This window comes from Sinocyclocheilus anshuiensis, unplaced genomic scaffold (assembly GCF_001515605.1).
Source record: "Sinocyclocheilus anshuiensis isolate Anshui unplaced genomic scaffold, SAMN03320099.WGS_v1.1 scaffold618, whole genome shotgun sequence".
Taxonomy (NCBI): Eukaryota; Metazoa; Chordata; class Actinopteri; order Cypriniformes; family Cyprinidae; genus Sinocyclocheilus; species Sinocyclocheilus anshuiensis.
The window spans coordinates 31348-45089 of record NW_015547657.1 but is presented as its reverse complement, the minus strand read 5'-3'; the positions used below and the strand labels follow the sequence as shown (position 1 = coordinate 45089).

General features: G+C 40.7%; 1 pseudogene; it reads left to right on the top strand.

Moving 5' to 3' along the window:
• The first annotated feature begins 11739 nt into the window (after positions 1-11739).
• Positions 11740-13742, top strand: part of LOC107702175 (extracellular calcium-sensing receptor-like) — a 7405-nt pseudogene continuing 5402 nt past the window's right edge.

Sequence of the window (13742 nt, the reverse complement as noted above, 5' to 3'; positions counted from 1 at the left end):
AAGAAACACCCACAGCATTAAATTCAGTGGATTGGGATCAAACAGCTGTTATATAAAACAGCACTAGAGGTTTTGTAGCCAGTTGAAGGTTTAGAATGGGGTTCTTACACACGACTTCTGTTCACACTAGTGAGAGCAGCCGACCCTCCATGCAAGTTATGGGGGCCTCCTGACATCCCTCAGCTTAGAAGAGATGGGGATGTAACAATTGGTGGCATCTTCTCCTTCCACAATAGCTGGGAGGAAATGATGCCCACATTCACTTCTAAACCAGAGCAGGCAAAATGCAAGAGGTGAGTGCGTAAGGAGACCTGTCTTACCTTTTGCAGGTGCTTATATGTGCATTTTGGTTAATATTATCTCCACCATTTCCATACATGAATATGGATCATTATCAGGAAAAGATAATTTTAGAATGTAATTTAGGTTCAGCTATTGGTTTTTGGACTGTGCTTGGTTACATTGGTCTCCTGTCTGTCCTTTGTTTTGTTTTAGCTTTTCTGGCACGAAAACTGCCAGACAACTTCAATGAAGCTAAATTCATCACATTCAGTATGCTTATATTCTGTGCTGTATGGATCACGTTTATCCCAGCATATGTCAGTTCTCCTGGAAAATTGATTGTCGCTGTGGAGATATTTGCCATTTTGGTCTCTAGCTTTGGTTTACTATTCTGTATTTTCCTGCCAAAATGCTATGTAATTTTACTGAGACCTGAAATGAACACTAAAAAGCATGTTATGACAAAGATGTCAAATGATATCCATTAATAGTTATTAAAGTGTAAAGAAATCAACATGAGAAGACAAAAATATCTGAAATAATAAATTTTCACAAAACAGATGAAAATAAACAAGACTAAAGCTGTTAAAATTGTTGTGTGATTGGGTAGTTCCTTCTACAGTTATGCCATGCTGCCCTCTAAGTCTGAGCCACCAGTGTCCCACCTGTTATTTTGAGGCACTGCTCTTTCCTTACTTCCAACCTTACTTCCACCAGATTTTCTTAAGTTTAATACATCTCAAAAGGCACTTATTTTCAGGATGTATTGTCATCTTATAGATTCAGAGGATTACTCTATTGCTAAAAGTGCCAGGGAATATGAGCTGGGTAAAGAGTTTGCGGATGACTGGTGGAGGGTTAATGTTTTTAATAGAATACACAAAAGCACAATATGTGCACAGCTTTGCCTCATAATACTGCACAGGGTTCACTGTTCCAAAGACATTTCTTTCTTTCTTTCTTTCTTAAACTTTATTAATACTATTCTGACAATTTGTCCAAATTATTTAAAGTCAAGGTCAATGTCTGCCCTACTACTGCAATCTTTGATTGTTTAGTTTGGTAGCTAAATGAATGAGTGAGTGAATGAATGAATGTTGTGAAATATGTTTAAACTGAATACATTTGAAAGAAAAAAGCTGTTTTATTTTACATAGAGCAGGTCGCCCCCTAATGGAGGCTGCCATGCTGCACCACCACCACCTACTACTACTACTAATCATTTTACTACTAATTTTAATATTTAATATAATAATATATACTAATTTTGTTTTAATGTAAAGTTTATTTTATATAGTAACCTCAACAACAAACACTTAAGACACATCATAATCACAAATGAGTTAGCAGCAAAGTGATAGATATTGATCAACATGTGTGTGACCCACCAGTCTAGATCTCATTCACATGCTCAGGTATTGGGACATCCTTGGCTACTGGGCCACGTATCACACTTTTTGAAAACAGTTCATATTCATATATTGTGTGAACATATTACATGATATATGTAAAATATTCATATTCATATTCAAATATTATGTGCTATGTGAAAAAAAAAGTGTGGAAATAAACATTTTTAATTGTATTATGTGACTTCGTTGTTACAGAAGTTTACCATGGTGTTAAACGCAACATGTTGAGTCTACCTTAACTGTCAACATTGGCAGTCCAAACAGATAATGTGTCAGGCAAACTAACTAAATAAATACATATTAAACGTTGTGACCAGTATAAGTTCCAGTCCAATCCTTATTATCACACTGTAAGAATAATGTCAAGCTGGGTGCATTGCATCATGGAATACAGTAAATAGCACATTGTTCCCTGTTGTATTGGCACTGTTGCATATTGTGGCAAAAAATATTAATATTCTATGGATACAAAAAAAAAAAGCATACAATAAACACAATACCTGAAAGGGACATTATTGGCTGATGACCATATAGGCCTATGCATTGTTTATCTGTTTATTTATTTATTGTCATGTTGACTTTGATATAATTAGGATGCTTTAGGGTTACATTTTATGTGGGTTTAAACCACTTTCAAAATTCTTATACTGGATTTAGGCAAGAAGATAAGCTAAATTTCATTTACAACACGCTGAATGCAAAGTTTCAACACGTTGATGTGTTTTGACATGTCCACAAACATTTTTGTTACGTTGCGTTCGTACTGTTCCCGGGTCAATTTGACCCGTCTATTTAAGGCAACTCTACAGACCCCAAATAATAGCATTTATTGGTTAGATTTTGTTGTTTTAGTTTTTTTTTTTACTATCTTATGAAGCTAAAAAGGTGCTTTTCCCCACTTATTTCAATGCAGAAAAAATATTTTGTGAGCCACAGATGGTAAAAATGAGGTATGTTTTATTTTTTCAATCTATCTGAAATACGATTCAACTCATGTTGTTTTTCTTGAAATGTTGTTACTTTTTTCACATTTAGGGTCATGAACATGCATAAACATGCAATATTTCAGAATAAGAGTGTGTTTGGCACCATATCACAAAAGGAGAATCTATAGTCATTCACCAAATATGAAAACTAGAGTCCAAAACCTTTCAAATTATATATAGTTTGTCAAGATTACTTTACCAAGGTTGCGTTTACACTTGGCATTAACATGCGATCACCATGATCCGATCAAGCAGATCAGATCAGATCATCAGTCAATCAGAACAGGGCGCGTTTACACTTGGCAACATCAACTTCTATCCGAATAACCGATCGGATCTGTCTTTCCCGTGCGATATTTAAATAAGTCTGCAGAGAATGGCCCGGTGCAAAGTCAACATGAAGTGGTGGGTTTTCTTTTGAAAAGCATTTTAGGTCGCGGGACATTTTACAAATCAAAGATAAGTGTAGGAGTCTCACTAGCGCTCCACACGGGTGTTCTCTGTCTTTTTTTCCTGACAGTTCGTGAGAGAAGGGGCGGCGTTTTGCGGGATGTTGACCTGTGACTGCAGACACGATGGCTGGATTGCGTTTACATTACACTGAGATCCGATCACAATGCGTCCTCGACTACCTCTGGACCAGTACACGCTGATGGGATAAAATTCCGATCAGAAGTGCGTTTACACTTGTCTTTTCAAAGTGTATGTGGACAACATCCGGATACAGGTCGCATGTTAATGCCAAGTGTAAACGCAGCCCAAGATATCATCGTTAAAAAATGTGTAATCGCAAACATCCCACAGGTGTGGGGGAGTGGTAGTCAAAAATAGGGGTTAAAAACATTTTTATAAATCATAAATTCAGATATTTATTCTTTGTAATGTGTGAAAAGTATTGATATTAAAAGTTTATTGATTGTACTTGATTGTATGTTTGTTTGTTTTTTCATATTGTAATTTTTGGAATTACATTGAATCCAATATGGGTCAATTTGACCTGGACGATACAGGAAGTTACCTGTTTTTGAACAGTACATGAGGGATACGTTTAGTTTATTTAGTGTGTTGTTTTCTCAGTGGCTTAAATTAAGCAAATATGCAGTTCACCAAGAAACACCCACAGCATTAAATTCAGTGGATTGGGATCAAACAGCTGTTATATAAAACAGCACTAGAGGTTTTGTAGCCAGTTGAAGGTTTAGAATGGGGTTCTTACACACGACTTCTGTTCACACTAGTGAGAGCAGCCGACCCTCCATGCAAGTTATGGGGGCCTCCTGACATCCCTCAGCTTAGAAGAGATGGGGATGTAACAATTGGTGGCATCTTCTCCTTCCACAATAGCTGGGAGGAAATGATGCCCACATTCACTTCTAAACCAGAGCAGGCAAAATGCAAGAGGTGAGTGCGTAAGGAGACCTGTCTTACCTTTTGCATTTTCATTGTCATTTGTTATTTTTTATTTTATTTTATTTTATTTTTAGTTTGAGCCTCAGAGAATTTCAAAATGCACAGACAATGGTATTTGCCAGTAAAGAAATCAACAACAGAGCTGATATTCTTCTTGGTATCAGTTTGGATTACAAAATCTATGATTCATGTGGATCAATAGAATTTAGGGCTGAACGATTTTGGAAGATAATCTAATTGCGATTTTTTTTTTACCAATATTGCGATTGCGATTTAATATGCAATTATTTTTTTAAAGCTCTTTATGTTCTGTATTATTCAACAAAGACAAGCTATAAATAATTGTATAGTATGACCAACACAATATTAGATAGATTAAACATAAATGTTCTTTTCTGTAGGCCAGGCCTATATGTTACGATGAAATTAGGTGATGCATGAATTAACATGAATGACATTTTTATTTAACAACTACAATCACAGTAGTATATTGACTGATTTGTTGAACTTCCAACCTTGTACGCATGTAATAATTGGGTCATTCCTGGTATGCGGTAACATTTTGGCTTCATACGTGTTGGAAAAAAAGGTACATGATTTTTATGTTTTTTGCATTCTACCAAAATAGTGACATGCTTAACTATTAGGAATACATATTGGTCAAGCTCGGGGACTCAGAAAATAATAATTATGGGTAGATTGTTCAGACACTGGCCATGAAAATATTCCACCCTGTTAGGGACATATAGATAGTTATCACAACATGTTAATAATGTAAATGTTAAACAATAATGAGCTTTTCTTGGATAGTATATGTCCCTTATGCCATCTTATTATTTTTTTATTTTCAAAACAATAACAAAACAATTATTGATGAATAGAATATGTCTTGATTATTAAGAACAGGTACTTTTTTGTTCCCATTTTTGCCAATAGGGTGGTACATAATACAAACATTTTGCTCAAAAACATATATATGCTGTTAGTGCTCCTCACCTCACAAAATAAAACAAAAGTATGCCAAACATTTAACGTTGCTGTCAAATTATTATTTAAAATGACTAGTCTAACAGGGTGGAAAGGAGCATAACAGGGTGGAACGGAGTATAACAGGGTGGAACACCAGTGTTAAAAGGTTCTAACGGTGGACAAGCTTTCCGTCATTGTCCTGCATGGTTTCCCATCTGTAATGTGTGGAACTGCACCTATATAATATTGTTTCAAAACAATATTTCCTTTGGGGAAACAAAAAATAGCTATGTGGTTCCTTATCACAATCAATCATGGTGGCAAAACAATTCTCTGTTCAGATGGCTAGAGAAATAATTACAAATTAGAGAGGACAGACATAATAAATTGTTTTTTATTTATATTTGATTAAAAATAAAGATGTTATAATTCATTTGGATTAACTAGATTAACAAACAAACACCATCACAAGAAGGAACAGTAATGGACAGTGATGCCCTTTTTCGTGTTTTGGCTACATCAACTAGATTAACAAATAAACTCAAAAACCATCACAAGAAGGAACAGTAATGGACAGTGATGCCATTTTTTGTGGTTTGGCTACATTTGTTCTTTTAGGTACCTCCATGTTTCTTGATCTACCTGTAAGTGATGTTTTATTAACAAGTTTCGGGAGGAGCACGCGCAGATAATTAACACGGCCAGTTCATCATCAGTAATTACACCATCTATCCAATCAGCTCAAGAGAGAACCTCTATAAATAATCAAAGCAGCCTTACCTCCATTATCTCTAGTCTTTCAACATTCGGTTCGCTCCCTTTGCCATTTTATCACAGACCCAATTTCCCGTCCAACGAAGAGACCTATAGCCACACTCTCTAGCCAATAGACCGTGCAAAGCCCCGAGCTCGACACCACCATCGTACCGCACAAGCTCTCCTCTCCTCGAGCGCTGTCGCAGCAGCAGTAGGCCTTCAACGAGCCTGGGCCGCGCCCCAGATCTCACCGCAGCAAAGCCTCACTCGCCTCCCACTGCGGCTCAGCCTTTCACCGCGGCTCTTCCGGCCACAGCGCCGTACGCAGCCGGGCCTCCAGCTCTCGTAGCAGACGACTTTGAGGCTGCCTCCGCTAGCGGCGCAGGCCGCGTTGCAAATTAATACAATTTCAGGTGAAGTAGCTAAAAGCAGGTTTTCTTGGCTAAAGTTTGTTCATAAACGGATGTTGATGCCATTTTTTTTAAAGCAATAAAAAAAAAAATAAAAAAAACTTTTTCCCCCCAAAGTTTATCATCCACACTGAAATGTCTGAAAGCGTTACATTAGCCTTAGTGTGCATGTATAAAACCTCACCGAGATGATACAGACGGAACAGACATAAGTTTCACGCAGTTTATGGAAATATTTCAAGTTCTTGCAATTTTGGAGGGTTATCAATGCTCCTCTCTGGCTGCTGTCCCGTACTAATTGCATCTTTGGGGGAGCACTCTGGGTCCAGGCTTAGACCCGAGCTCGGACCCCTCTCCCCGGACGGGGGGAGTACCCCGGTCTCGAGAGTAATGACCGAGCTCGGAGCCCTCTCCCCGGACAGCATGCCAAATATGCATAACCTTTACTCTGTTCATTATATGTAAGTGTGAACTCGTGAAAGACCTTTTATTGAGGGCCTGCAGTTCTTTCATCAGGCACACTATCTGATTGTCAGCATACCAGCTGATGTCTTTTCTTGGGCCCGGCCAGAAGAATTTATTGATGCCATTGTGATGCATGCAGTTGACCTGTATGTTGTCATCCTCTACATTCATGATGATGCCAGGGTAGTGGTCATCATCATATTTCACCATACACCACCTGCCAACATGATCGATGGTAATGACCTCTGGTCGCCATGAAGTTGTTGGAACCTTTGATTTTAAATTCAATCCCACATCAGCATGAAGGGTTGCCTCCTTGAGACTGAAGCATGGACAGTCCATGACTGCCTGCTCTCTTTGGCAGAGACAGGTTATATCTCTGTACTGGATTTTCCCTGACAAGGTACTGATCACCTGATAGATTTTCATGGTTCCCTTCACGGCAGTTTAAGGGGGGCACCTACAAAAAAAAAATCATTTGTTGTTCATTTATTTTCTCAGGTGAGTATTATACTTAATTATTTTTTCTCAGGTAAATGTGGAATTCTTTTTATTCGGTTTTCTGAGGTGAGAATACAATTGTCCATATTCTGTTTTCTTAAGTTTGTATTAAATTAATTTTCATTGTTTCATCAGATTTCCTATTGTTTGCTTGTTTTTGTTTGTTTGTTTTTTCAGGTGAGTGTAGGTTTTTTTTGACACTTTTTTTTTTTACTTGTAATACTGTTCTTAGTTGAAATTAAAGACAAAATTACCGCGATAAAATTACACTTACCAACAGCATTTCCTTCACCTTTTCCTCCACACTGTTCTCACTGACAAAGAACAGCTCCACAACCGATTCCTGGAGCTTAAGCTTGTTAAAGAGCGCCTCTGCATCAAGGATGTCCTCTCCTAAGCACACTAGCTGACCACTTCAGGGTCCCCCCAACACCATCCGGCACCCCTTTGCCATGACTGGCCTCGAAGAAATTCCAATTGACATCAAAGCCTCTTTTGAAGGGCTCAGTGGAAAGAAGAATGAAGTTTCCCTTCTGTCTGTACTGAGTTGCCGGCCCATCACTGAAGAAGTGGAGCCGAGTCACCTGGGGAAACCTTGACTGGACCATATCCAGGACTGGATCCAGGTGTGCCCAGATTGCCGGTGGATCATGTTTCCGTGAAGGGGAAATGGAGCAGAATGCTATAGGATTCTGTGCTGCTGTATATAATACGCCAGTGTGCAGGGTTGCCTGCTGATGGGATTCCCCAAAATGGACAGACTGCACTTCATTTGCATATTTGCACAAATAGTTTTCACTGAAGTCCACATGAATTAAACATTCATTGTCCTTGAGATCTTCTCTAACTTGCCTGTAGGCCTTATACTGCCAACGTATGTTGAATAGATGTTGCTTGAATTTTACAATTTTTTCCTGGAATTGATCAACAACTTCATCCTCAGTCTTGGTCAGTTCTTTTTTGACAGTTATTATTGCTGCCTTCTCCTTATTGGATGCGGATGTCTCGGTTGACCACTGATTGAGTAAAATGGCATTGTTGGAGACAGGTCTCACCATGGTCACAGCAGTAGTGCGGCAACTTAAACATTCGCCGTATGCACAGGCTTTTGAGTCAGGGTTGCACACTGTCGCATCAGCCATCTCTTCAAGGTTTTTGGAGGATAAAAGCCTACATTTAAACAGGGTACTGGCCATTAACCCGATGTTTTCATGGGTTTTACATAGACAGGTTTTCCTGTCACTTTCAGTGGGTGTTACAACCCAAAATGGCCCAAGGGTACAGAAAAGCGAATATGACACCTGGTCACTATTTTCAGATTGGAACTTCTTCCTGTGTAGGATTTTTAGTGTGTCAGTCAGCAGCCTCTTCTGTATCTTTTTTTTTTCTTTTGGGTGACTGTTTCTTTTTTACCCGTTGTCATTCGGCTGACATCATCCCTCAAGAAAAATGATACCACCTTTTCTCTTGCAGTTGCTCTGTACCTTGCTGTCCACTGAAACAAGGAGATGTCACCCTGCAGTCTTGCTCTCTTCTGAGAAAATCCAAGGGTCTTCTGAGCAAGCCTCTGTAACCTATATTTTTTTTATTATCTTGCCTGTGGTGGCCTTTGCAATCATCTGCTTCTCACTTTCTCTTTTTGTATTCTTGTATTTGTTATTTAGTTCTTCAATGATAGAGGCCTGTAACAGAAGTTTTCTGTGTGTGCTAGGATCAACAGATTTTGGCAATTTTGGCAAGTTGTGCATGAGGGAATTGGCCCTCACCGTTGGTCTTTGTCTGACTCCATTGCCACCTCTTCTTGTATTTCTCTTTTTTTTTTGCTTTTTCTTTAACAAGGGTAATTTTAAGCTTTTCAATTTCTCTTTGGAGTCTTTTTTTTTTATTTCTACTTTTCTGACGTTGACCTTGCTGTCTTTGCCTAAAACACAACAATACAACACAGTATGTAATTAATGTCTTTTGAGCAGAAACAATGGAACTTACTCTAAACTTTTACCAATAATCCTACACAGATTTCCTGACCTTGAGTACTCTACCTCCTGAATTAGAACCAGTGGCAAAGTAGGGGTTGCTGGGTTAGAGTTTATCGCTGCCCTGGCCTTTTTTCTGGCTTTTGCCTCTTTCTTTTCCCTTTCTTTTTTTTTTCGTCAGGCACGCTTTTCGCGCTCGCTGAGGTCTGCCACTCGTTTCTTTTTCCCTGTCTCTCTGTCTCGCTGCCATTTCTCTCTCTCTTTCTGCAGATACTTTTCTCTCCTTTCAGGGTCTGCATCTTTCTTTGCTCTGTAGCGACGCTGCATCTCAGCTGGAGTAAGTGGTGGTGCCATTTTCTAACAAATATTTTTGATATTGTAATAATTTCACAGTTACTCTCCAAATAAATGTAGAAACAACTTAAAGACAGTATATTTTAAATATTTGTTTAATTGCAACTTATGAATGAAGGCCAGTATCACTGATACTAATACTGCTACTGATGTTTCTATGAAAATAATGAAATAGATTTTTTTAACATTATACACATTCACATTACAGTATAACTGCGAACAATTTCAACATTTATCAGGCTTTGAAAAATAACTTTTAAGTTAAGAAAAATGGTTCTAAACAGTACCAAATTAGGGTCTTTGGCTTGTAACAATAGCAGAAACCTTTTTGGTGCTGAATAGAGCCCTTTTTTTATAAGGTTCTATAAAGAACCGTGCTTTGAAAGTTCTATGTAGGACCTAGTGTTATAAATACCTTTTTAATATCAGTTTATTTTCATTAATCAGTATTTGAAAGTTAAAATTGTAACAAATTTTAAGAAATAAATCATTTACCTATTGAGAGTAGTTGACAGTCTGTCTTGAGCTCCAGAAAACCAGTAATGATGTGGCTTTGACAGTTACAGATTTGAAAACCAAAAAGGCGGGAAAAAGAACTTTAAATTCTAATGAAAAGAACCCTCTCAGCATATGAGCTTCATGAAAATAACCTTTAAAGAACCATCTTTGACACTGAGTGTAGGAAAATATTTATTTAAATATGTATAATATAATATATTTATAATATAATATAAATATTTACATTTATTATAAATAAAGTATTCAGAAATAAAGTTATCAAACACTTTACAGTCTTAAGCACCCAAGGGGGCCCAGAGGGACCAAATATTTTGCAGGGAAGCCCCGCAAATTTCTGCAATGGACACACCGCTAGACCAAGCCCAGGAAGAAGCAACGCCTCTAGTTGAGTGGGCTCTTACTCCCATGGGGCATTGAAGGCCCAAAGAAGTGTATGCTAGCATAATAGCGTCGATTATCCATTTGGAAAGTCTCTGCTTCATAACCGGACAACCCTTGGTGCGGCCACTGAAGCACACAAACAGCTGATCCGACTACCCGAACGGGGAGGAACACTCAACATAGATTTTCAGTGCCCTGACGGGGCAGAGTAAATTCAACTCTTGGTCTTGCTCCGAAGGAGGAAGCGCCGATAGAGTTATTACCTGTGCTTTAAATGGAGTAGAGAGCACTTTAGGTACATAGCCATGCCTTGGTTTCAGGACGACCTTAGAGTCGTTGGGCCCGAATTCGAGGTAGGTGGGGCTCACTGATAGCACCTGCAGATCTCCCATACGCTTTACCGATGCTAATGCTAGAAGCAGAGCAGTCTTAAGTGTCAGGGGACGAAGGTCAATGGACTGTAGCGGCTCAAATGGAGGCTCTCTTCAGAGCCCTCAACACCGTGGGCAGATCCCATGTAGGGACAGTGATGGGGCGAGGCAGGTTGAGCCTTCTAGACCCCTTCAGAAAATGAACAACCAAGTTGTTTCTGCCCACCAATTGGCCAGCTATAGGAGCGTGAGAAGCTGCTATGCCTGCTACATAGACCTTAAACGTGGAAGGGGAATGGCCCTTATCCAACAGCTCTTGCAGGAAGGACAATATCAAATATATGTCACATGAGATTGGGTCTGCGCCGCGGGCTGTAGACCAGGCGGAGAAGACAGACAATTTAAGGGCGTAGAGGCGTCTTGTAGACTGTGCTCTAGCCTGAGAGATTGTGTTTAGCACGTTCTCGGGGAGGTTCGCAAGCTCCCATCGAGAGGCCAAAGGTACAGAGCCCACAGCTCGGGCTGGTGGTACCATATCGTTCTGTTCGCCTGAGAGAGGAGGTCCCGTCTCAGGGGAATGGGCCACGGTGCTGCCGAGAGCAGCCGGCACAGCTCTGCAAACCAATGCTGGTTCCCAGAGTGGGGCCACCAACAGCGTCTCTGTTCCCTACTCGCCTGATCACCTGTGGGATCAGAGCGATCAGGGGAAAAGCGTAAAAGAGGAGGTTGGGCCAGTCGTAGGCCAACACGTCCCTGTCTTTCGAAAAGTAAGTTGGGCAATGAGAGTTGTCTTCTGAGGCGAAGAGGTCGACCTCTGCCCTGCCGAAGATCTCCCAGATTTTCTGAACCGTTTGAGGGTGGAGCGTCCACTCCTCCGAGGGGGCAAAACACGGCGAGTGTGTTTCATGCTTGGGCGCCGCCCACGCTGAAGCAGCACTCATTGAGACGGAATGTTCTCATTGCGAGTATATGAGTCTCGCCTCTCTGCGCTTGCGGAAAGCTTTCCTTTCAGAGAGCGACTCCGCCCCTCGCGCCCACCCGAGCTTTTCCGCATCCTGTCTAAAGTGGTGGAGGAGCTGGGTTTGGAGTCGTCTCCGTCGGAGGAGCCCACCCACAGCCACCTGGATGAGTGGTTCTTGCCGGGGCGCAGTCAGGCCCCACGACAACGAGCTTCTCCATTCTTTGCGGAGGTCCACGACGAGATCACCAGGTCTTGGCGTGCCCCCTACTCGGCCCGCCTTCGTGCCTCATCTTCGTCCGCCCTCACATCAGTCGACGGTGCCGAAGATAAAGGTTATGACAGACTGCCTCCCCTGGATGAGGGTGGCATCCTATTTTAGATCTGCATCATTTGAACCGCTCAGTCAGACGACTGAAGTTCAGCATGCTCGCACTCAAACAAGTCGTGTCTCAGATCAAGTCCTCGGACTGGTTTGGCACGATCGATCTAAAAGATGCACATGTCTCCATCCTTCCTCATCACAGGAAGTTCCTGAGGTTTGCTTTTGGGGGCAAAAGCGGATGGCAGTTCGACATCGAGATGTCGTTCTCGCTCACACGAAAGAGCTGGGGTTAAGACTTAACCCCAAGAAAAGTGTGCTTTCTCCAGTACAGAGAACCACTTATCTGGGCGTGGTGTGGGATTTGACCAAGATGTAGGCACGTATGTCTCCTGCTCGGATCGATCCTCGTCGCGAGAGTGAGAGAAGGCCGGTCACTCACTGTCAAGCAGTTCCAGACTGCTGGGTCTGATGGCAGCCGCGTCCAATGTGATTACTTTTGGCCTGCTAGAGGTGGCTTAAGACCAAGGGGTTCGCACCGAGGGGAAACCCGCTTCGCATGCTCAAGGCGAAGGGAACGAGACACTGCGTCTCAGGGCCATACTTCCGGCATCCTTGCCAGCGCTTGCTTCACTCCTAGAAGCTGACGGCGGTTTCACCGCACGTGCTTTTATGCTTCCTGGTCGCTACGTCACCCCGCACGTGACGTCTCGCCCATCCATTGAACTGATTACACATGTGATTCAGAGCGTGGTCACACTGGAGGCTTTCCTGTAGCGTTTTGACGCAGCGTCTCGACGCAGCGTCTCGTTCCCTTCGGGGAACCATGGTTACATACGTAACCTGGAGATGATCTCTTCCATCCATTTTTATTCTTAAAAAAAAAAACACTAGCTTCTCTAATCTTTTTGTATTCTATCTATTTGTTCTATTTTTATTTATTATGCAATTAACAAAAGCAAAAAAAAAAAGACTCTAACACTAGCTTGCTCTATTCTTTTTATATTCTATCAATTTTCTTTTTATTTATTACAGCGGGTAAAATAAGTATTGAACACATCATCATTTTTCTCAGTAAATATATTTCTAAAGGTGCTGTTGACATGACATTTTCACCAGATGTCGTTACCCAACACAACAACCAAAGTAATCCATACATACAAAGAAAACAATGCAAATAAGTTCAGAAATTAAGTTCTGTGGAATAAAATGGAATGACCCAGGGAAAAAGTATTGAACACGCTTACTGAAATTTATTTAATACTTCGTACAAAAGCCTTTGTTGGTAATGACAGCTTCAAGACGCCTCCTGTATGGAGAAACTAGTCGTATGCATTGCTCAGGTGTGATTTTGGCCCATTCTTCCACACCAACAGTATTTAAATCTTGAAGGTTCCATGGGCCTCTTGAACTCTAATCTTTTCCATAGATTTTCTATTGGATTCAAGTCAGGTGATTGGCTGGGCCATTCTAGCAGCTTTACTTTCTTTCTCTAAACCCAAATGAGAGTTTCCTTGACTGTGTGTTTGGGATAATTTTCTCGATGGAATGTCCACCCTCATTTCATCTTCATCATCCTGGTAGATGGCTGGAGATATTTATTAAGAATGTCTCGGTACATTTTTCCATTCATCCTTCCTTCAATTATATGAATTTTGCCAGTGCCACACCAT